This window comes from Dipodomys merriami, unplaced genomic scaffold (assembly GCF_024711535.1).
Source record: "Dipodomys merriami isolate MVZ:Mamm:240054 unplaced genomic scaffold, mDipMer1.0.p SCAF_242, whole genome shotgun sequence".
NCBI lineage: Eukaryota > Metazoa > Chordata > Mammalia > Rodentia > Heteromyidae > Dipodomys > Dipodomys merriami.
This window is the reverse complement of record NW_027203849.1, coordinates 322,817-348,332: the sequence shown is the minus strand read 5'-3', so window position 1 is coordinate 348,332 and position 25,516 is coordinate 322,817. Positions and strand designations below refer to the sequence as shown.

Sequence of the window (25,516 nt, the reverse complement as noted above, 5' to 3'; positions counted from 1 at the left end):
TCTGCTAGCTGACACAAAAATCACCTTGTAGTTGTCTGCAGTGGCAAACAATCCTCACACAAGATTCTCTGTGTTTTTAATAATCTTAAGAGAAGATTTTTTTTTTTTGTTGGTCATGAGGCTTGAACTCTGGGCTTGGGCGCTGTCCTTGAGCTAAAGAGCGCTAGTACTCTACCGCTTGAGCCACAGCACCACTTCTGATTTTCTAGTGGTTTATTGGAGATAAGAGTCTCATGGACTTTCCTGCCTGAGATAAGAGTCTCACAGACTTTCCTTTCCTGGCTTTGAACCGCGATCCTCAGATCTCAGCCTCCTGAGTAGCTAGGATTACAGGTGTGAACCACCAGCGCCTGGCTAAGAGAAGATTTTTTTTGAGACATAAAAGTAGAAAGGGCACTATTTGCAAATCAAGAGTGGGGAGAGGGTACAAGGAGGGGTGAATATGATTTAAGTACATTATATATATGCAAATGTCATAATGAAGCCCGTGGAATTAATATGTACTAGTGAAAAGCAATGGAAAAAGAAGATTTGTGTGATCTGATGACTTGTGGCTCATTTCAAGAATCTGACTGCCACCTTATTTTTAGTTTAATAATTAGTTTACTGATAGTGCTTAAAGTTCCCCTTCTCAACGGAGTGCTCTGAGCGGGGAAGTGTGTCAGTTAGCCAGGAAGCTTCTCTGCAGGGCAGGGCTAATCTCACAGCCATAGCCATGTAAGTCTGCCAGCCAGTGTCCATGCTCTCTTAGTAGGAAATGCAGGGTTTCCCCTTTTGGAAGATTATAGTTTGACACCATACTGTTACTAATAAATTATTTTTAACTTGCTTGTCTGATCATGTTCTTTATCCGTCTAAATCCCGCTGTGGTTCTCTGTAATGTTAAGGACTGGTGTCCACATTCTTTAGCTTGATACTCATGTCCTTTGTGGGCCACATTTCTAGCCAAATCTCCTTACATTTCTTGATGAACATTTTATATTCTTTTTTGTTGTTGTTGTTGGTTGTGGGGCTTGAACTCTGGGCCTGGATGCTGTCCCTCAGCAATTCAGCTCAAGGCTAGCACTCTACCACTGGAGCCAGACCACCACTTTTGGCTTTTTCTGCTTATGTGGTGCTGAGGAATTGAACCCCAGGCCTCATGCATGCAAGGCAAGCACTCTCCCACTGAGCCACCTTCCCAGCCCCGAACATTGTATATTCTAACTACATGGCATTATATAAAAGCAATGCTTGTGCTTTTTGCCTAGGCTAGCCTTGAGCCACAATCCTCCTACCTATGCCCTCACCTACCTTAGATTATTATAGGCTCGTACCACCACATCCAGCTTCTTTGCTGAGAATGAGGTCTTGCTAACTTTTTGCCTGGGCTCACTTTGAACTGTGATCCTCCCAATATCTACCTCTTGCATAGTCTCTGTTCCTTGTTAATGTGACAGAGCCAATGAAAGAAAATAAAATTTTAATCATACTAATGTTCAATAGAAGTTGTTTCTTGTTTCCCCATTAGATATTCATAAATATATTGAGATTTTATTCATACTTCAAGTTTTGCCTATAGTCAAAATAAATAGTATTTATAAACATGAAAATGTTTCATTTTTCCCTAAGAAATCTAGAGGAAATGGTCATGGATTTCAGGCTAGTTTTCCACTGGTACATTAGATATTTGTGGTCCTCTTATAATAGTGCATGCTGCAGCCTCACTCACTGTATTGTGTGGGCTTTAATTCTACTTCCCTCACAACCACTTCATTAGGCTCATCTGCCCTAAAGACATTTTATTGTATGATTTCCTATTGACAATTGTCTTTCTTGGGCTTTTCTAAATGCTGTACTGTTTGCAGCAAGTTGCTTCCTCTTCAGCAGAAAACACTATTCATTAAAAAAAAATTCCTAATAGAATCCTAGACTTGAACGCTGAATAAGACAAAGGACAATTGCACAAAGGCTAGAACATTGTATGTGATTCTGGTGGAGGGATTATGTCCCATGCTTCAAGGCCCTGGGTTTAATTTCTAGAACCCCAGGAGAACAAGAGAGCTTTGTATGTGTGATTGACCTCAGGCTTCAAGTAAAGCAATCATGCTATTGGGGTAGATCCCATTGTGCTTTCATTTGCTTAGATCCATCTTTAGATTTGAAGGTTTTTGACAAAAATGTGTTCAGCCCTGACACACTTTAAGTCCCTAGATCTTTGTGGAGGTGTTTCATTCTCTCCATCATTAGAAGAACATCATCAGGGGGTCCACTGCAGTGATATATTCCTATAATCCCAGCTATGTGCAAGGAGAAACTAGGAGGATTGTAGCCCAAGACTGGCCCAAGGCAAAAGTAGAAGACTCTACCTGAAAACTAAGATTAAGCATAAGGGATTGGGAGTGTGGCTCAAGGGGTAGAGCACTTGCCTAGCAAGCATGAGATCCTGAGTTCAAAATTCAATACCACTAAGAATAAGTAACATTGTCAGGAAAGCTGAAAGAGTTGCTTGATGGCCCCACTTAGGCTATGTTTCTTTAGCTAAGCAAATTAGTGGACCTTTTTCAGATTTCAAAAACATGTCTCCAGTGATAGGAATATTTCTTCATAATTATGGTAGAATTGTCTGGATGAGTAGTTTTAAAAAAATTTGGAGTGTTCAGATTCCTTAAGAATGTCTCAGAATCAAGAGGGGTGAGTAGAAGGGGTTTCCCACCCCAGTTTTTCCATGAGCCGCTCTATTTTTGGTTATTTTATATGAATTGGTTTATAATACAGATTTCATTTGGGAAAAAGCATTCCATTGCTTAAAGATGTGTTTTTTTTTTAAAGGCAACTGAAATAGAACATTTTTTTTGGCTTCTGCCGTTAGTTTACATTGCATAAGAACAAAGTAGGACTAGGATATTCATATATTGCTGTTGTTTAAGGCAGTGATAGATTTAAAAATATTCATTTATTTTGCGAATACTTACTGAGCTTCTGCTACATGCTCAGCTAGAAACTTGCTCTCAGGGTCAGTGGAAAGAGAGGTGGTTAAGTAAATAAGTGCAGTCCTGTGAAAACCAGGTGCTAGTCTTTGTGCCTAGGAATTAAGAAAGGCTTCAGGACTTTTTGAAGGAGAAGTGGAGGTGTTAGAACATTCGGGAAAAAGGAATGGTATATGTAGAAGTTTGTGGGTGAGAGAGAGGTCATGGCTTTCTTGAAGAACTGAAACCAGTCAATCAACCAACCATGTTTGAAGTCTGAATTATTGAGTGCAAGTTAGAGAAACCTTATAGGCGACTTCAAGGAATTTTATCTTAAGAGCCATGGGAAGCAGCAAGGAGAAGGGATCCCATTACTGTTTCTAAACATTCAGCCAGAATGCAGAATGCAGAACAGAATGAAGAGAAGAGTGAGGAAGCAGAGTGTGAAAGTAGTCTCCTCTACCGTTCCAAGTGAAAGAACAAGAGATGGGCAAGGAGCACAAGTGTGGAAGGAGAAACATGGCCATGTTCCAGAGACAGTGTACGGTCTGATTCAACTGAGTCTAAGGATTGATGCTATGGCCCTCTGATAATGAGGAGGGGTGCTGAGGATGTGACTCAGTTAACTGAGCATTGTAACATTTATGGAGACAAGGAACACAAGTTTAGAGGGAAATGGATGAGATTTGTTTTGGGCAGATGAAGTGGGAGACCTCCCTTGGGGCATCCACATGTAGAAAATGTTCAGACAGTGTGATAAGTGAGTGTGTAGAGTTAGAAGGCAGGCAGAGTTAGAGATACAGTTAGAAATGGTGATGATAAACTCACAAGAGAATGGAGTGAATGATTTGAATGCTATCTCCCAATGATGGAAGAGGCTGCAAAAAAGAGATTACCTTAGGAAGGTGGCCAAGAATTAGAGGACAGAAGGGGGAAAATAAGAGAATGTTGTGTCATAGACCCAAGAGAACAGGGCTGGCCAAGGACAATCAAGTGAGAAATAGATTAAATGTTGTAGAGGTCACAATTGGAACAGTATGTTTAAAATGTAAGCCTATTAGAAGAAGTATTCAAGAGTTCTCTATTTTATTTTGTTTCTTAGAAAAGTTGTCTATACTAGTCAAGAAACAAACATCATATGTAATTGTACAAAAGTAACTAGGAAGGAGGGCATCTTTTATTCTCAGGGGACTGTTACATCACTTTGTAGTTTCTACAAATACCAGAGAAAGTTTAGATACCAAATGGCTAGAGATTGAAATATCCATATTCACACATGTGTGCAAGCAGCAGAAGTACTCGCTGATGTGATTTCTTCCCCCTAAAAACCACCAAACTGAAACTCTACAGGCTGTACTTTTTAGGTGAGTTATAATGGTAGTATTATATAAGAAATAGTAGATATAACTTGGAAATAAGCAAGTAGAAAAATATATGACCTAACCAAGTTTGCAAAGTCATCTTAGCTCACAATTACAATTCTCCCAGCAGTAAGTTCACCTTCCACCTGTCTCCCCTTACCTTCTGTTCTTTATTCTCTTTTCTACTTGCTTTTTTTGTTTTGTTTTGTTTATGTAAAGGGAACTATGGTTGCTGCTGATGTGTTGAGTTTGGGATTCTTCCCAGAATGGGGGATAACATTTCCCATGAGGTAAGTGACTTTTACAGATGTTCACCATGCTATAAACCACATGGCCAGGAGGAAACCTGGGGCGTATGCAGCCCACTAGTTTCCTTTTATAGTGGAAGAAATTAGGGTAAAAGAAATTAAGTAACTTGAGCAATAACACTTCCGGCACTGAGTAGGCAGCTGAAGTTGGTTCATATTCAACTTGTCCTGTGTGTACAAAAGTAATACATCTTGGAGATGGCAGAAAAAACTGAAATGTATTCTGTCCTATTTCATATTACAAGACTAAATCTGTTTATGCCAAGTTGTTAAACCATTCAGATATAAAATTAAAAAATAGCTTTTATTTCTGAGAGATATTGCAAGAAACAAGACCAGACAGATGAATTTTTCTTTTATTTCCTTTTACTACATTTTGTGCAATATTTGGTTTCCAAAGAGATCAAAGATAGATACACCTTGTAATACTTTGTGATGCTTATTAAATTCACTATTGATAGAAGGCACAGGGTCTTTTCTACCACAGTCCTCAAGATTATCTACAACCCCATTTCCAAAGGGCTTTGACCTTCCTATGAGAGCTCAGGAATTCATGTGGCTGTTGGGGTAGGATTAACAATGGAACCAGGGGAGACTGAACCAGACCAAATAGTTTTTCTACCTGTCTCTGTCTTGGTTAGTGTAAGTGAGGAAATGGTTTTCTGTGGACAGAAGTGTAAGGTATATTAAATAGGTAGGTTTCATTAGGTAGCCAATGAAGCAACTCTTTTTTTTTTTTTTTTTAAATTTTATGCCTGTACTAGGGTTTGAACTCAGGGCCTGGGCTCTATCCTTTGCTTTTTTTGCTCAAGGATAGTGCTCCACTACTGGAGTCACAGCCCCACTAATAGTTTTTTGCTGGCTAATTGGAGATAAAAGTCTCATGGACTTTCCTTCTGCGGTTGGCCTCAAACTGTAATCCTTAGATTTCAGCCTCCTGAGGAGCTAGGATTACACTTGTGAGTCATCAGCACCCAGCTCAGTTGCAACTCTAAGCTGCTGAATTTGGTGGGTCAGCAAAGGAGATTAAAAATCCCAAAACTATAGAAAAAAATAGAACACAAAGTAAGATCTTGGACTCTATAGAGTTGATGGACCTAGCCTAGAATCGAAGCTGTACCTCTTACTATCAATGAAACTTTGAAGATTTATTTTAACTTCTCTAAAAGCTATCACTTCCCTCATCTATAAAGTGTTGTTCTGAAGATGTAGTGAAATAATGGGTATAAAAATCCAGGAAGAAGGCTTGGTAAATTTTAGTTCCCTTTTCCTTACTTTGAGTTTTTTTAGTTTCTTTCCATCTCAAGCTTTTTCTTCACATTCATGTGAAATAGCTCTACTAAAGAAAGACTCATAACTAGGCACCGGTGACTCACTCCTATAATCCTAGCTATTCAGGAGCCTGAGATCGGAGGATCAAGGTTCAAAGCCAGCCCAGGCAGGAAAGTCGGTGAGACTCGACTCTATCTCCAATTAACCATCAGAAAACTGGAAGTGGCATTGTGGCTTAAGTGGTAGAGTGCTAGCCTTGAGCTGAAGAGCTGAGGGACAGTGCCCAGGTCCAGAGTTCAAGCCACAACTGACAAAAAAAATAAAAGACACATGCATTTTATGATCTATTCTTGAAAGAAGCCTCCTTGAGTTTGGACTTACAGTTTCAGGAGGAGCTGGCATGTTAAGCCAACAAGACTGTGACAGGCAAAAAAATTACTTGTGACAGAGAAAAATCACTTGTAATTTACAATACCCAGCTGACTGCAAAGGAAGTTTCTTTGATGGATGTCGGGATGCAAAGTTAAGAAAGTCCATAAATTATTCTGTATTAGTAAACACAGATGGATTGACTGATTGCAATGGAGGCCATGATAAAAGGGAAATGAGTGAGATCCAGGTGAACCAGAGAAAACCTAGAGCCTACTGTGGGCAGGATTGAAGGGTGAGAAATTGGCTTGGTCAGTGGCAACTTAATAGGACCTGAGATGTTAATAACAATGTCTATTGAAAAGTTTGTTGTGTGGTACTTGACAGAAACCAGCATATGTCTCTGTACAAAATCCTCAGGGAAACCTATGCTTCTTGTTAATATGTTGGGGAAGGCAAATTTGAAAAGGGTAGAAGTTGTTGAGTGTCTGAGACCAGGGCAGTGCTGCCTGTGAAGGTTTATAGTTCTGAAGTTAAGGTAAAATTTATATGGCAAAAAAAGTCCAAAATATTTGGTTCTGCCCATAACTATTCCTCTGTGTAGTGTTAGAAATGGCTGTGGGGCTAGATCGTGGTAGAATACTTGCTTATCATGTGCAAAGTTTTGGATTCAGTTTCTGGCAGTAATACCACCCCCCCCCCCCAGCCATAAAGCCTCCAACTCTAAATCTTTCTATTCTGTATCATATTGCTTAATCTGAGTGCTAGTCTTTTTTTTTTTTTTGTCGGTCGTGGGGCTTGAACTCTGGGCCTGGGCGTTGTCCCTTAGCTCTTCAGGTCAAGGCGAGCGCTCTACCACTTGAGCTACAGCACCACTTCCTCATATTGCTTAATCTGAATGCTGACAAATTTGAGTGATAAGTCAAGGAATAAAAATGTTCAGGGAATTCCCAAGACAGAAATTTTCAATTGATTGACAACCCCTTTCTATGCCTAGCATCTATCATCAGCATCTGCTTTGTGAGCTCAGCTGTGAAAAGATGGGTCTGTGGGCTCAGATTTTCAGGGTTTCCAGCAGACTTCTGGTCCCACTTGGTTTCTTAGCTCTATTTCTCTCCACAAACCTCTACCTTTTCACCATGGAAAAGAGCCCATTAGTGAGCAAGACATAGTGTTTCAGAAAAAGGTCAGAGAAGAACTCATACCCTGAAAAACTGACAGGAGTAAAAATTGGACATAGAGAAAGATGACACAGTCCAGGAGAGGATCCAAGAGGCTTTTAAGGTTTGAGAGCAGTTTGTAGCATACTGCTTTGAAATAAAGGCTACTCAGATGAATGGAGCCGCGGGAATTTGTTGTTAGATCTTAATTGCTTCAACCCTTCCGGAACAGCTACCACTTTAATCGGGAAACAGGTTTTTACAGAAATGACTAACAGGTACAAACGAGTGGCTGATGCTGTACCACAAGGATAACAGAAAGACAGCCCTGATTGTGCTACAGTGAGCGGTGACATAGGCAGCTCTAAGAACCACGCATCATAAGGCAGAGGAGAGATGATAAGGTTCAGTGACATGGCCTCAAAGAAAACCCAGCTCTGCTACTTGCTGCATGTGAAGCTATAGGTGCTACGTTACTGAGGTTCTTCTGAACCTCAGCATCCTCTTCTAGAAAGCAAGATTTTATACCTAAATGGTTATTATGAGGATCATTGGAAAAGATGCAGATGAAAGAATTTTTCTGTCTTTTGAAAATGTTGATTAAAGAAGTTATATAAACGAGTTGCCATTTAATGAAGCAGTTTATGAATACAATATATCTTGATCAGTGTCAACCCTTTCACCATGCTCACCCACGCTCCCTTTCATACCCCTTTCATCGCTGTACATGGGATTCTTGACTGCATTCTCCCCCACCTCTCCTCTTTGTTTCTAGGCCTCTTTTTCCTTGACTTCACCCCACCCCTTCAAGTACCTGTTTTCTGGTGTTTTACTTTGCTGACATTTTTCTTTTCATTTTTGTTGCTCAATGACTTGAACTCAGCGCCTGGGTGTTGTCCCTGTTTTGTTTTCCTCAAGACTAGTGCTCTACCACTTTGAACCACAGCTCCACTTCAGTTTGCAGGTGGTTAAGTAGAGATAAGAGTCTTTATGGACTTTTTGCCTTGAGCTGGCTTCAAATGTGATCCTCAGAGTTCAGCCTCCTAAGTAGCTAGAATTACAGCATGAGCCACTAGCACCTGGCCTGCTTTTTTCTAACTACAAAGGCAATACATTTCTAGTGCAAAAAACTTGGAAACGAAACAAATCAAAAGAGACAACAAAGGTGTATCCGACCAATGAGAACAAAGAATATTTCAATGTTTTTTCCACTTTTATATGGACATACAAGTATTTCTTTTTTAAATAAAATAGTGCACACACACACACAGAGACACACATACACAGACACACACACATGTCAGACAATATATTGGAATTCTGGCTAGAAAGGAGTACAGAGAAATGATGAATAGATAAGTTAATTTGGTCTGAGTGTGTTTTGCCTGCTTTTTGCCCTACCTCATCTGACCTGGAATTGTGAGTTCTTGTTCTAATTTTTTTTCCTTTTCCCAACCACAACTTCCAGACTATGAAATATCATGAGTAGAACAGAAAATCTGTACATTTTTAAGGGTTGAAGGCCATGTTGCAAAGCTGGTTGTGTGTTCTCCTGGAACATGGGAGATGAAGTGGTTTAATATGTCCTGAAACAGCTCTAACCACTTATTAACATACTGAAATCCTCTGTGCTGCTTCACTACCCTGGGGACCTTCCCAAATGCCTCATTCAATGTCCTCTCCATTTTGTTCCCCTGGCCCTTCTTTTAAATCCCCAAACACAACTTTCAGCAACTAAAGGGCCTGCAGTTGGCATCCCTTTGGATTGCTGAGTGCTCAACTGCATGCCAATTTAAAAATATCACTTGATATAAAGAGCTATTTTTTCTTTTACTTTTTTTTTTTTTAATTCTTATGGCATAGTAAATATTCAATAACCATAAAGACTGATTCATTATCCTTAAGGAGTGAACCCCTTCACAAAATTGGAAATAATGTTTGAAATTGGCCATGTTTACATGTTAATGAGTAAAAATCAAGTGAAAACTCTGAGCTTTGTGAGTTTTTTCAACTGAAGTAAAAAGTAAATTAGTATGCTTATTTATTTCTAAGTGTATACAGTTTGCCTTATTGCTTTCAAAAAAAAAAAAAAGCCAAACTGAATGTTTCAACATTTGATTGTAAACTGTTAAAACTGTGGGGCGTGTAAATGTATCTGTTCTTAGAAACATCTTTATGGAAGAATAAGTCACATGCCATAAAATTTGCTCATTTAAGTATACAATTCAGTGGGTTTTAGTATATTTACAGAGCTTTGCCATCATCATTACAATCTAATTTTAGACATTATTTTTAGCACTCCCCAAAGCCAATACCCTTAGCAGGAAGTTCTCCCATTTCCTCCTTTCCTGCCCCCCCCCCCAGCTTTTGTAAAGTCCCACGCCTCTTGTATTTCTATCCATTTGCCCAACCTCATCCTCCTAGAAATGGATGATCTTTGAGAACCATTTTAATAAGCTAAAATTAGAAAGAATAATGGACAAATGCTTGAATCTTGCCATTCTGGTGTCCTCTGACCTCCTGTTCTAGATTCAGGTCTCCCCTGCCTCTCAGACATTCTTTACCCAAACCCTTTCCCACTTCTGGTCTTAATCCCTCCCTCCTACCTGTAACTCCTAAATAAACTTTCCTCTCTCCCTCCCTACCTCCCTCCCTTCCTTCTTTCCTTCCTTTCCTCCTCTTCCTTCTTAAAAGCCTTTAAAAAAGCCTTTAAAAACCTTTAAAAAAAAGCTTTAAAAATAGCTATGCCAGTACCCGCGGCTCACATCTGTAATCCTAGCTACTTAGGAGGCTGAGATCTGAGATTCATGGTTCAAAGCCAGATTAGGCAGAAAAAGTCCACAAAACTCTTATCTCCAATTAACCACCAAAAAAGCTGGAAATGGATCTGTGGTTCAAGTAGTTAGGAGTATTAGCCTTGAGCCAAAAAACTCAGGGATAGTACCCAGGCCCGGAATTCAAGTCCCAAGTTTGCTCCCCCCCCTACCCCTAATTAGCTTATATTAGTTGTGCAAAGAGGAATTGCCCTGATATTTCCCATATATGCATACAGTATATCCTGATCCACCTCTCCTTCACTCTCTCTTCTTCTCTCCTCTTCCTACTTCTTTCACCACATGCATCCGCATTCACCCTCTCCATTTGCTTGCAAAACTCCCTCCCCGCCCCCCCAGCTTGCCAAACAAGTTTGTTGCTGAATATATTTCTCTGTGGAGATCTATTTTACCTAAAATCTTATATAGGAATCATGAGCAGAAGGGATATAATGTATTACTGTTCCCCAATGATAACTGCTTTTAGAAGAATAATTTTGATGATGGAACACTAAGTTGAACTTTGCAACAATTATTTAAAAATATCTCATTTCAGATAATTCTTGCTAACTAGGAAAATGTATATTAATATTTTTATTTCTCAAAGGAAAAGTCAGGGGCTCAGAGAAGACAAGTAATATCCCCAAAATGACCCATCTATCAGGTGCAGAATAGTGAATCTACCATGTGTATTTGAGTCTAAGTCCAGGCTCCTGATTATTTCATCACACCTTTCCCTATCTTGTTATCTCTGTATTTGGAATGCACTTATACTTGATGTGTTATCATAATGTTGTCTTATTATAATTATATTGGTTTTTCTTTGTTGCACATAAAAAGTAGTGTATTTCATAATTTGCTCTCCTTTGTTGTTATTATTTTTTTAATGAATACTGGTACTAAACAATGTTCTTTCTTTTTTCTTTTCATTCCTTCTTTTTTTTGTGTGTGCCAATCCTGGGGCTTGAACTCTGGCCGTAGGTACTGTCCCTGAGCTTTTGTGCTCAAGTACTCTACCACTTGAGCCACAACTTTGCTTCTAGTTTTCTGTGATTAAGTGGAGATAGGAGTCTCATGGACTTTACTGCCTAGGCTGGTTTCATACTATGATGCTCAGATCTCAGCTTCCAGACTCATTAGGATTATAGACATGAGTCACCAGGCCCTAGCAAAACAGTGTTTTTATCTGAAAGCAATTAACCTTCAATAAAGCACTTTAAGGGCATCTGAGGTAGAAGTGGGAAGTGAAAAGGAGATGGCTTTAAGGTGAAATTTCTTATTCAACCTAGCACCAGAGCACATACATAGATGCTTACTTCTGGCTTCTGTGGACAGAAGTGAACTGGTACACTGGTGAATATGATTTTCATAACATACTAATTACAAATACTGCTACTTTGAAACCTCTGTGGCTTTACATTTCAATATAGAGCAGTGACAGTCTTACACTGTTAATGAGGTGTCAAAGTTATTCAAGCAAATTGATTTTAATTAAATTTAATTTTTAAAAAGCCAAGGTTCTTAAATAATAATGTTCCATCTCTGAAAAACCACAAGGAGTCACTGATCTGTAGCAAAGTGATATTAGAATATTGGACGCATATTTGTAATGCCTCGTGTATTTCTGTGTTTTCTTCTCACACTCTATGCACACATTTCAAGAAATGATTATAAATGTTTGTGCCCCAATAACTCCCCTCCCAACATTTTGCTTTGTTTTATTGTAGAGCCATTCTCATAGGAAGACTTGGTCTTTTGTTAGAGAAAATGACAGGTCATGGAAGGAAGAAGGCAGACGGAAGCTATTTAAGTGTCTGTGTATAGTGTACTAAGTTAGCCATTCACCTGTCTCATTCCATTCTTTTCCTTCTGGTATTCCTCTGGACCAAAAGCACAGGACAGGAGGCTTTCCTGTCTTATATGGCTATCCTCTCAGTTGACCCAGTTTGGAACAATCCCAAACAGAATTTTAAAAATGGAGATGGGGTGTTTGGGGGTGGGGGGTGGGACTAGATGAAAAGAAAGGAAGGAGTAAGAGAGGGAGAAAGTAAAGTCATCCATACAAGTTGCAATTAATTTTCGCATCCTCTCACAGTGTCTACATCTCCTACAATCCATTCATTGGGCATATTGTTCGTGTTAGGCATTGTTTCAGAAGCAGGTAGTAGCAGGAGTAGAAACAGGTTCTGCTCTCTTGGTATTTTTAGTTTACTGGAGATGGCAGCCTCTGCTACTATTTAAACTAATACAACTATTGAACAGATATATTATTGTAAAAATGTAACCAGAAGAAATGTAACTAGAAGAAAGGAATATATAGACATAAGATAGGGACCCAAACTAGCCCAGAATCAGGCACATTTTTCCTGAGGAAGTGATTTATGGAGTTGAAACTGAAGAGTGCAAGGAGACCATGGAAGAGCAGAGCTGGTATGGATCACAGATAGGAGGGACAGTCATGTTGAAGGCCCAGCCCAGCAATATCCTGGGAGGGTGAGGATCCTCTGAGGATAGGAGGAGACTGGCAGGCTCACATGGGGACTTACCTCTTTATCCTGTGAGTATTGGAAGGCCAGAGTGTTTTATGGACATATTAACTTGAGGCCATGGTAAAGAGGGTAATGTAAGCAGAAGAGCTGTCTCTTTGCAGAGCCCTCCCTGCTTGCTGTGTCAAAAGAACTGGAGGACTGTTTGTGAAAGTAGAGACAATGCATAGATTCTTGCCTAACTTTCCAGCCACTTTCCCAGTATCTACATGATTTGGGCAATGCACTGATTTTGTAACTTAGTTCTTGGTTTCCTAATGAGATTAATTAGTCTAATTTACAAGTTTTGGTGAGATTCAAATAATATGATGGATATCTGAGTGTTTTGAAGGAGCTCAAAAGGAAGACAAAAACCTAAAAATGTGACTTGGGACAGCAAAAATCTAAAAGCTTCTGTAACAGCAGCTTTCCTGTGGAGTGCCTTGCTAGCTGAAGATATTTGCTAAGACCTTCAAAACTAGTTACAACAAAACAGCCGCCACGTGCTAAACACATGTGTTGTACTTTGTCCTCACAGAAACAAGGTAAGAAAGATGTTCATGACCCCAGACTTAAGAGAGCTGAGCAGACTTAAGAGGTTAAGCAGTTTTCCAAAAGTCTCTTAGTGTTAACCAGGATTCAGAACCAGGTGTGGTTGACTCTTAAAACGACCTTCCTTAAATGTTTAATATTTTTCTCTCCATTTCTCCATTTATTGTGAGAACCACAGAAAAGTGCTGAAATTTTGTAAAGCCCAAATTCATTTTGCCTACATGTCTTGTTTATGAAATACGCCTTAGCTGGACAATTGGAAGAATGATATGATAGCTAAGAGTCGAACACCAACAAGTAAGCAAATAAAGCTTTTTCATGACATTTGGGAGAGACTGAATATTATTTTGACAGTATTTTGGGTTATGATTATTCTCTGTGTTATTTTCATGGGACCAAATGAGTCTGATTAAATAAATAATATTTTTCACTTAAATGTTGTGGCAAAAAATACAGATAGGCAGGATAAGCTGGATATATATGCTTATATTTTCCCAATGGAATTGGCTTCATATCTCTCTATCTATATATCTATCTATATATCTATCTATATATCTATCATATATCTCTATCTATCAATATATATCAATGAAACTGGACCTGGTTTCTGAACTTTGGGTTTCATGAGCTTAAGTTTATAGGAAAAGATCAAATCTCAGACATTCTAAGTTTTCATATGTCCCTACTTCCCCACAAGCAAACTAAGCCAGTTTTGATGAAAAAAAATTGTATAATGAGAGTGTAGATAAAAGAACAAACAGACTTCTTTTAATAACATGAGCTTTAGGAATTAAACATAGCAGGCAGAAGATCCTGTAGGAATTTCAAGTGATATTTTACAATGGTTCACAAAAGGATGTTTTAAGCCTTGGTTTACATAGCATGCTACTTTATATAGTATCCTTTGTTCTTGAGATCCCTGTAAGAGAAGATATTATTTGATATAGATAATCATCTCTGCTTCCCTCCTACCTGGCCAGGTGGGACAGGAATAAGCAAAAATAGTGTCTAGTGCCTAGAAGTAGGCAAAAAGTTTGAAAAGAATAAAGGCCAACATAAGAAAGAAATGAGAAGCAGTGAATATTTGGAGTTGAATAAGCTTGAATTATGGACATCCTAAAAGATAATCACAAGTCAAAATATGCCTCAGTGTTTTAACTTTCCAAGACGTACTAAATTTATTGTCTTTTAAAGGAGATACCTACCACATTTTATAAAATATCCTAGCGCCTTCTAGTCATTTCTAGTCTACTCTTCTTTTAGTCTCTTAAGTGGTGGTTGTAAGGCCTATGCCAGAGACTTTAGGCATTTAAACACTATGAAATCACAGAGTTCTTTCCCTTGTCTTAGTTAACAACTTGTCAGAGTCCCCCAAGTGATTAAAGGACAAAAGTAAGACTGTGACTATATTTTCTTAAGGAAGAAATCCAGAGGTCCAAGGTGAAAAGCAACATTTCTAAAACTGCTTTCTAAAGAGGTAAAAGTCTGGTTCTGGTCACACATACCTGTTATTGAAGCTAAGGTTGGAAGTGGAAAAATAAAAGGATCACAAGGCAGGTATACCCTGGACAGGAAGTGAGACCCTATCTCAAAATTAACCAGTCCCTTCCCCAAAAGGACTGGAAGCATGGTTCAGTGCTAAAATGCCTACCTACCAAGCTTAAGGCCTTGATTCAAATTCTAGTACTGTAGGGAGGCAGTAGGGGAGACACAGAGTCTACTAAATGGAAACTCTTAGTAAGATAGGCACTGTGAAGAGACTGGCCATCTGACTTTGGGCTCATGATGAGATGAGAATCACTGCATTGTAAGCACAGAAGAGAAAAATATTTTGCAGTTCTTGGTTCAATCCAGGGGAAAGTAGGTAAAGATAAAAACAAACCAAAAGCAAGCAAGCAAACAAAGAGATGAGAAGAGAGGGACCAGAGAGGCAAAGCAGGGCTACTAGCTATGAAAGACCACAACAATGCTCATCATACCATTTTGAAACCATTTATGTCCTTGGAACTCAAAATCCTGTTTCCAACCCTTGCTCGCGCACTATCTATAATAAATTCTACTCTTTGCTAGAATGCTTTGGTGGAGTAGTTTGTTACCATTATTGGCAGTGGTGGTGCTGGTGGTGTGTGACTACCAGAGAAGGAGCTGAGGTTCACACGACAGGCTTTAAAGTTGGCACCGGAAAGCAGAGGGAGCCATGAGAACATCCATCTTGAAGGAGCTCCCAAAAGTCTTAAAAGATCATGACCCGTGTGGTTTTATCTGGTTCTCAGGAAAAGAAGGCCTGGCTAGAGTCCAGTTTAAAAATAAATATATGACCCACTCTAATGAGTAGAGGATATTGGACATTAGATAAAGCTAGTTAGAGAAGGGAAGTGTTCATCTGAATCTTAAAGGAAATGATTAAAGATAATAAAGAATTACATAAAAATATAAGTAAATAAATCTAAGAGGAAATGATGCTTTAAGATATGTTACAACAGGGCTAGGAAGTTGGCTCAGAGGTAGAGCGCTTGCCTTGCATGCCTGAGGCCCTGGGTTCAATTCCTCAGCACCACATAAGCAAAAAGAAAAAAGCCAGAAGTGGCGCTGTGGCTCAAGTGGTAGAGCGCTAGCCTTCAGCTGAAGAGCTGAGGGACAGCGCCCAGGTCCAGAGTTCAGGCCCCACGACCAGACCAAAAAAAAAAAAAAAAAAGATATGTTACAACATTGCCAGTAAGCATTAGTGAGAGGCCTAGTCTGGAATGTGTGTGTGCATGCACACAGACATATACAAACTACACACACACACACATACACACACACACACACAGACTTGCACTACATATATAGATAAGAATATTTTGGTTACAGCTGGAGAGCTACTGTTTTAAGATTCCCTTTTCTTTGCCTTGAAGAAATACATTTTCAATTCTTCAAGTTCCTATTGGTTCTGTGAAAAGCAAGGTCCCAGACCCTGGGTTGATTTCCAAACTTGCTTTTGAAAATAGAATCTTATCTGATTAGTGATAAAACAGAAGAAAAAGTAAAAAACAAAAAACAAATCTTGGCTGCCCTGGCTGAGAGGGTAAAAGTCTTGTCCTTTTGTGCTCCTTCACACCCATCCTCCATATTTCTCAAAACATTATCCCCAAAGCGAGGCTGTCTCATTGGTTTCTTTTTCTGAATAAAACATATTGACCTTGCCAAGAGAATTCCTTTTAAAAGCTTGTGCCAGATTGAGAATGTTTGGTAATACCTGGTGTTGACAAGGGAACAAGAAACTACTTAGATACCAATGCAAGAGTAGAAACAGTGTAGTCTTTCCAAAAACAATTTGTCAAATTTTTAAAAATAAGCTATATGATCTTGTAAGTTTACTTCTAGAAATCTATCATATAGAGATATCATATAGTTGCTTGTACACAAGCATGTCCATTATTTATGAGTATTAAATTTAAAAAATGGCTAAATAAATTATGCTACCTCCATAGAATGGAATATCATGGAGGCCTTATTCAGAAAGCTGTAAATTCATGTATACTGATATAGATGAATGTTTTTGATATAGTGTATCTTGATCCAGTGTAAAGTGAAAATGCAAGTTACAAAGAAAATAGAGGTTGGAGGCGTGGCTCAGTTGGTAGAATTCTAGCCAGTGAGTGGAAGCATCAAACAGAGTTCAAGTCCTGGTCTGGTTTTGGACCCCTCCCCCCCCCCAAAAACCCCCAAAACAAAAACATAGTTTTAAAGCAAGTAAACAAATAAAGCTGTAATAGCACTTTTAATCCCACAGTAATTCTAATAGTACTTCTAATATCCAGCTGGGCATGATGGTACCTGCCTGTAATCCTAGTACTCAGGAGGTTGGCCTGGAAGATCAGAATTTTGAGTCTAGTTTAGGCTACATAGTGAGACTCTAAAACAAAACAAAATAACAAGGCCCTAGAAATAGTCTTAGGGGTTTTGTCTCCCAGAGAAGGGGAATAGAGACATAGATAAGGGAGGCATACATATTTTACTGTATGTAAAATATTTTACTGTAAACATGTACACATTTTTAAAAGCTCCTTTGGCTGATTTTTCAATAGAATGTGGTTATAAAGGAACCAAGAGAATACTTTGAGCAGCCTACATTTCTCTGTGTTACTAATTTCACCAGGGTCACTTGTGAGGAGTAAATAATTTACTATTTGTCTTTTATACTCTGATTATTTTCACATATGAGTTCCTACAAGGGCAGGAATTTGTACTCTTGCAACTACATCAAAATGTGGCTCAACTTTGGGTTTTCACTTTTCCCCTACTTCCAATCTCAGGGCTGCAAGGACAGGTTGGAGCTTCCTGAAGCAAGTCTTGTCTTCATCCTGTGGATGGGAGGAAACCACTGGATCTGAATCACGTTTAAAAAAATATCCTGGCAGAGGAGAAAGTAGATGGGTGTTTAGAAAGGCAGAGATAGGCTTTAAATACTACTTTAAATACCGGCACAGTGGTTGCATAATTGACCACTAAACCATCAAAACAATTTTAAAGTCAGCATTTAATGAAAGTAGTTGGACCTGAATACAGACTAGTTTAGGTGCACATTGTTGATCTAATTAGATTCAAAAAAGAAGAAAAAAATCAAGTTCTACAGCCTGCAATCATAAATCTAGCAAACCATTTCCTAAAGGGGACAATGTCATATCAACAGCTCACAGCCAAGACAGTTGTGTTTAGACATCCTCTCGAGGAGAAAACAACAGTCTCTCCAGGTGTCTTCATAGGTGACATCTTTGTTTCTATGGTGAGGGACTAGTCTTTGATAAGGGTGGTAAAGATGCAGCTGTCTCACCTGTAAGAAGAGAATGTGACACCAACAAAGGACACTCTCTTGGGATCAGATGGGGTCAGGTGGTGATTTTGTCACTTATTAACTGTGTAACTTTGAACATTAGTTAATAGGGAGGCAAAAACACCTACTTCCATGGGTAGCAAGGTAAATAAGGGAAGATAGATTAATCCAGAAGACCAAAGGTGATTTCTATTTTTACCATATATATATATATATATATATATATATATATATATATATATATATATATTCAACTTTGTAAAATCTCCCCTCCAAGAAAAGGAAAAGTTTGAAGGATATGGTTGTTGTTACTTATTAACATAAACAATCATGGGCGTCCGCTTTAGGTCATTGGTGCACTCAACAGTTTGCAGAACTCATAGCTGGTCTATTTCTCCCTTTAGATTGGAGGCTGGTAACTAGCTGCCTCTCTTCTGCATCTCTTCTGAGCTCATTGTCCCAAGGAGAAGGACATGTGCCTCTTGCCCCACAGCCCAGCCTAGTGATGGACTCTCATGAGAGGGACCCCCTCAGTCTAGCCTCTAAGTCTTTGAAATTGTGGGCCTGCCCCCTCCCCCCCGCCTGTACCCTGCCCTTGCACATGCACAGTTCAAAGCTCCAGGTGGTCTTGGGTAAGAATTCCTATGTACTTGGCAATGGTGAATGGTCATCTAGAACTTCAAGCCCATTGACATGGTAGAACAGATGTCAAAGAAAAAAATGTTTCCAAATCAATATCAATAGCACCTGAGGATTGTATCTCAAATCCATTGGCATCAGAGACTTGGTGGTTAAAGTCCATGCCAATCATTCCTTCACTGTGCTTAATAAATAAGGGTGCTCTTTCCTGCTTTTCTGCCCTGCCCAGTCCTAGATGACTCTTGGCTAGGCATGGTGGGGTATTTCTCATAGAGGAGAGAGAGAAAAAAAATCCAACTTCTAGTAAAAATCTCCTTTTAAAATTATCTTTAAATAGTTGTACAAAGAAGGTGCCATTTTAGAAAGCAGTTTATGAATACAATGCATCTTGATCAGTGTCACCCCTTTTAATATTCTCATGCCCTTGACACACCCCTTCCTTTACTTTTCTTAATTTTATAGTATATACCATGAATTATTGACTGCCTTCTCCCCTCCTCCCTTTCCTCTTTATCTACTCCTTGCCCCTTGGCCCTGTGAAATCTTGTGCCAAGACTTGGAGGTTCAGTGACTACCAAGGGGCAGATGTCCTAAGAAGTGGGGATATGAGTGCTCCTCCCTTGAGCTCCTCCTGCTCTCTGAGTCTGCCCCTACCAGATATCTAGGATAGCAGGAAGTGAAGCCACATACCTTAGGGGATTCTTCCTACTCCAGGTCAGACGGTCAGAAGCATACGTGTCATATAGTGAGCTTCTGTGTGACTCACTGTCACGCAGATCAGAGTGCCCCTTGGCTGTTGGTTATGGGATGTTTTTCATAACATCGTGAGGACTCCATCCCCTCCCCAACTCCATCCCCATGCTCAGCTCAATGCTGTTCGCCAGGGCCCTAGCATCCAGTCTTCCTGGAGCCCAGTGACACTTGTCTGCAGGTGGTATAAAAGAGATGGGGAAGAGAAAAGGGAGGACTGAGTGAAATCAAAGAACTTTTTACTGGTCAGAGTTTAAAGTGTAGTTGTATAAATACATACATGAAGAGAATGTCAAAAGCAGTAGCAATTCAAGAACAGTTATCACATTAATAGTAACATATGTGAAATGAATTTCAAATGCATTGGGATCAAGAATTGGATGGTTAAAAATGTTTCTCCTCTCCCTTTCCCCCTCCCCCCCAAAAGATTCCTTCTTAAATCTCACTGTAAGCCTGCAAAGCTTGAGGGTCCTCAGCTATTTAAACATAGATTTATATGGAGTACCCTTTTCAGAGACTTCCTAGGCCTATTTCACATTTGCCTTTGGTACCCTCTTCTAACATTCTTGGTAACATTTACCATACACAACAAGCTGTATTATCTGCTAGTAGACAAGAAAAATGAGGATGAATGTATATTTATAGAGTCTAGTCAAGCTGGGCCCTGGTGGCTCATGCCTGTAATCCTAGCTACTCAGGAGGCTAAGATCAGAGGATCAAAGCCATCCCAGACAGGCAAGACCGTGAGACTCTTATCTCCAATGAACCACCAGAAAACTGGAAGTGGTGCTGTGACTCAAGTGGTAGAGTGCTAGCCTTGAGCTAAAGAGCACAGGGACAGCGCCCAGGCCCAGAGTTCAAGCCCCACAACCAACAACAACCACAACAAAAAAGAGTACATAGAGTCCAGTCACATCATTTTAAACTGTCTTCTCCCATCTATGTATCTTTAAAATCTTTATTTCATATATGAAGAAACTAAGGCAAGAAAAGTCACAGCATTTGAATCTGGACCTCAGGGCTCTGAATCCACAGTCAGTACCTTTTCTGCTCAGCCAAGAGTCCCCTAAGGGAAAAAATAACTACTGGTGAAATTTGTATTTTAATACTAAAATGTTTTTAAGTCCTTCCCTTTAAAAATGACTTTGTACTATCTTCTAAATCATGAGTATTATAGAAGATGAGAGCTCTGTACCCTAGATCCCCCAATCTTGTCTCTCCAGAGTTTCCCCTCTTTAGTGTCCCCTGTTCCACACTGGAGGTATGGGACTCGAGGAAGGGTTTTTGGTTGTAAGGGCAGAAAGCAAAGCAGTTTGGCTTTTCCTACTGCTCAGATGAACTTTCATTTGATATATCTCCTTGGGAGTATATTTTCATTGCATTATCAAAGGTCTTATGTCCCTCTTGGAAAACACAATGAGTTTTGTTAAGTATTTTTTGAAGCAGGATGTGAAGGTGAGAAAATGAATTAATGGAAGGCAATATACAATTAAAGTAGTTTCCATTCAAGTATGAAGATAGAGCAAAGATATTTTCAGACCCTCAAGTCTCAGAAAACTTATTTCCCATGTACCTTTTCTCAAAAGACCATAGGAGCAACTTGATCTCAGAGGAATGACTCCCTCAAAAACAGGTGACAAGAAGAGAGGCCATTCTGCCTTTGATTCGGTGTTGATCCAAGAATACATCATTTGCAAGTTGTGTGCATGGAGTGGGCTTGAAGAAGTGTTCTTCTTGGGCAGTCAGAGACCTGAAGATTTGCTGTGAAAGAGATAGGGACTCCAAATTTGCATGCTGATACAAAAAACTAAGCCAAGGGAATATGGAATGTCTCATAACACATGTACCTGTGGTTGTCCAGAAAACATAAGGAGGATAAAGATTCACTAAATAAGCTTTATACTTTGATAACCCATGTTCCTGTTACCACATTAAAGCATCTACCGTCAATGTGGATGAAAATTAACTACTGAATGTTGATGGGGAGTGGCAGACGTGTATGCATTGCGGCAGATGCATGGGCTTATGAGGTACTGTTAATATTCTATTTAAACTAGGCTAGGTGGTTAGTACATCAGGTTTTATGTCTTTAAACTGTACCTACCTTTTAATAAGTGCTTCTGAATAAAAAGGAAAACAAGGCCAATGCCATTATCACAGGATGAATTTAATCAGTGGTCACATGGAGGACTTAAGCCACATTACTTCCATAGAGTTGCTTCCTCATGGAAGCACATTTTGAATAAAAGATGTTGGACCATCCAGTCAAACTTCTTTTTCATTTGTGACCATTATTGTTTTAACCAGAGTTTGGATATTCTCTTATCATCTAGGTTGTAATATTAAAGGTTATACTGTTTTAGATGCTTTGTGAGTTTTTAGACTCATATCACATTTCCTGGGGCTGTTTCTGCCTTTCTTACTTCATCTGAGTCCTTCATCTCTTTGAAAGTTGTACTCAGGTTTCCCTCATTGGCCCTGCTAATTTCATTCTTCTCAGCTATTTGGGCGGGGCAGTAGGTGCGGGTAGGAGAAAACTCTGTGTTTTATTGTCATAGTCCTCATGCCTTTACTGCTCCCTTAGAGACCTGAGATCTTTTTGCTAAATTGGATATATGCTGACTCACTGACATATTTCTCAAGTGATCCATTGGTTCAGTGAGTAATATCCTGGAAGAAATATGAGTTATGATAGTCATAATTATTCCTTCACCTTTCCTGGAATGTCTTTGAAGGCACCAGGCATCAGCAATGTCTGTCATCAAAAGCTCTTTTGTCTGCAATTTCTGTGATTGCATTCAGCTTATTCACAGTGAAGAGAGTTTTTCTTCCTAAGATGACAGCTTTCCTTCTATAAAAGGTATCCACTATTTAGCCTGCCTGCAGAAAGGAAGTTGGCACAGGATCTGAAGAGCAAATCAATTCCTTAGCCATTCTTTTTCAACAAATGACCCTTTCTTGATAGCTCTAAAATTTCTATTACAACTGTAAAAGGTGAGTAACTTGTCAGCTGGTCATTTGTAGCCAATAAACTGGAAAGATTATCTACCTGTACTTACATTTTGGAGATAGAGAAGATCTAGAATTTTGAATTGTATCTTGAGAGTTGGACATATTTTGGCCTCTGAGTGAGATTTTGTTGTAGTTTTTAGCATTTCTGCTGGGCAGAAAGACATGATGGAGGAAATGAGAAACCAAAGGCAGAACCAGACCTATGAACTTGCTAGTTGTTTTCATGGTATGAGTAAAGCAAAAGCTGAAACACTGAAGCCAGACAGCTATCAGTTACTGACTTCTGGTTGCAAAAGTCAGAAACTCTGTGATATAAGCTTAAGAAAAACAAGACATTTAATATAACAAGAATATAAGGGAGTCATAGAAGCCAATCACACACACATACACACACAAAGTGGTTTGCTCTTAAGAGATTGTTGAAGGGCATGTGATTCTTACTTCTTTGTTCTTTGTACATCATTTCTCTCCCTCTCTGAAAACACACCATTTGTGTTTCTTGATAGATCACAGCTACTTCTGATTTTTGTTTTTTTGTTTGTTTTAGTAGTTAAGATGTAGAGGCTATGATGAAATAAGAATTAAGCCAAGATAGGTGCTGGTGGCTCACACCTGTAATCCTGGCTACTCAGGAGGCTGAGATCTGAGGATTGTGGTTCAAAGCCAGCCAGGGAAGAAAGTCTGTGAGACTCTTATCTCCAGAAAACCAGAAGCGGCACTGTATCTCAATTGGTAGAGTGCTAGCCTTGAGCTGAAGAGCTGAGGGACAGTGCCCAGGCCCAGAGTTCAAGCCCCAGGACCACCAACAAAAGAAAAGAAAAGAAAAGAAAAGAAAGAAGGAAAGAAAGAAAGAAAGAGAGAAAAGAAATAACCCAAACCATGAAGATTTTTTTTTTTTTTTAAATTGTTGGTCATGGGGCTTGAATTCAGGGTCTGAGTGCTCAAGGCTATAGGTATATTTCCTGGCTGTCATATGTGTGTGTGTGTGTGTGTGTGTGTGTGTGTGTGTGTGTGTGTGTGTGTGTGTGTGTGTGTGTGTGTGTGTGTGTGTGTGTGTGTTTGTCAGTTGTGGGGCTTCCACTCAGGAACTGGGCACTGTTGTGAGCTTTGTCTTTTTTAAAAAGTAATATTTTATGTTATTGTAAGGGTGCTGCACGGAGGGGTTACAGTTACATAAGGAAGGTAACGAGTACATTTCTTGTCAAACAATGTTACCCTCTCTCATTTTCTCCCACTTTCCCTCCCCGTCGATTCCCCTCCTCCCACAAGTTGTAATGTTCGTTTCCAATATACTGTCTTGTGAGTATTGCTGTTGCATTGGTTCACCCTTTGTTCTTTGTCTCACCATTTTGTGATTCTCCAAACCAGATAAATGTATATACAAGAGACAGGGACAACAGGGGATAAACCAAAGGAAAATAAATGAAAGAAAAGAGAAATAACTTGACACAGAACATTAAAAAAAACACTCTTGTTTCCACATCTTGGAGTTCATTTCATTTAGTATTATTTTATATGGTCATATGTACATATAGCTATTGAGCTATTGTGATCCTCTGCTAGGACTGTCCTAAACATATACCAATTATTACAACTGAGGGAACCATGGAGCTTATGTTTCTTTGGGTCTGGCATACTTCACTTAACATGATTTTTTCCAAGTCTTTCCATTTCCTTATGAATGAGGTGATGCAATTCTTTCTGATAGAATCATAGAATTCCATTGTGTCGATATACCACATTTTCTTGATCCATACATCTACTGAGGGGCATCTGGAATGGTTCCATATCTTAGCTATGGTAAATAATGCTTCAAGGAACATAGGTGTCCTCAAAGAAACAACCACCCCATTAAAAAATGGACTAATAAATTAAAAAGACACTTCTCTAGAGAAGAAATAAGAATAGCCAGTAGACACATGAAGAAATGTTCAATATCTCTGGCCATAAGAGAAATGCAAATCAAAACTACATTGATATTCCACTTCACCCCAGTTAGAATGGCCATTATCAAGAAAACAAATAACAGATGCTGGTAAGGATGTGGCCAAAAGGGAATACAACTACACTGTTGGTGGGAATGTAACCTGATTCAACCACTCTGGAATGCAGTATGGAGGTTCCTCAAAAGACTAAACATAGGGCTCCCCTATGATCTAGCAATTCTATACCCAGGCATTTACCCAAGTGATCACAAACAAGGCCACAGTAAAGCTAGCAGCATAACTATGTTCATTCCAGAATTATTTACCTGAGCTTCTTTTTTTACTGAAGGTAGCACTCTACCACTTTGAGCCACAGCACCACTTCTGGTTTTCTGGTGGTTATTTACAGATAAAGAATCTCATGGACTTTCCTGCCTGGCTGGCTTTGAACTGCGAGTCTCAGATCTCATCCTCCTAAGTAGCTAGAATTATAGGCATGAGCCAAGAGCATCTGGCAGACTGATTTTTTTCTCACTCATCACATTTTTTTTAATGGACTCTTTAGTCTTCTTCTCTATCTTGTAGTTATCCTGGTGGTGGAGAAACAGAGAAAGAACATAAGGAACAGTTCCAGCAGCCAAGCCCAGAAGTGGCTTGTATCACTTGTGTCTATTTCAAAATGGCCAGAACTTCAACCTATGTCTTCAATCTACTGTAAGGGAAAGTGGAAAGTGTAGAAGAGAACAAAGAACTTAGTAAGCACTAACAAGCGTTGTTGCATCTCCAGTTAAGACATTCTAGCTCAATTCATCCAAACTCTACATTCCTAGAAAATAGACCCTGGCTCAGCTTTGGTCAGAGATTCACTCTAATCCAATCTGTGCTGTCTTGAAATAGAATCATGTTAGAGAGAATGGCTGCCAGCTTCCTACCACTTTTAACATATGACCTAATTGTAGAAAGGAACAATAGTACTCTCAAGTGAAGGGCTCTTTAGACAATTAGTGTCTGCTACCTAGAGGTCTCAGATATCAGTCTTTTCTGTATCACATATCTCAGTAACAAT

The 25,516-nt window shown here is 39.3% G+C and overlaps 1 long non-coding RNA gene across 1 annotated transcript; it reads right to left on the bottom strand.

The window, feature by feature from the left end:
* Positions 1–17,788: 17,788 nt before the first annotated feature.
* On the bottom strand, positions 17,789–21,164 carry LOC138835937 (uncharacterized). Its single transcript, XR_011374807.1, has 3 exons — positions 21,087–21,164; positions 19,454–19,688; positions 17,789–18,124 (listed from the first exon to the last, which is right to left on the bottom strand). It is a non-coding gene; the product is annotated as an uncharacterized lncRNA (long non-coding RNA).
* Positions 21,165–25,516: the final 4,352 nt, after the last annotated feature.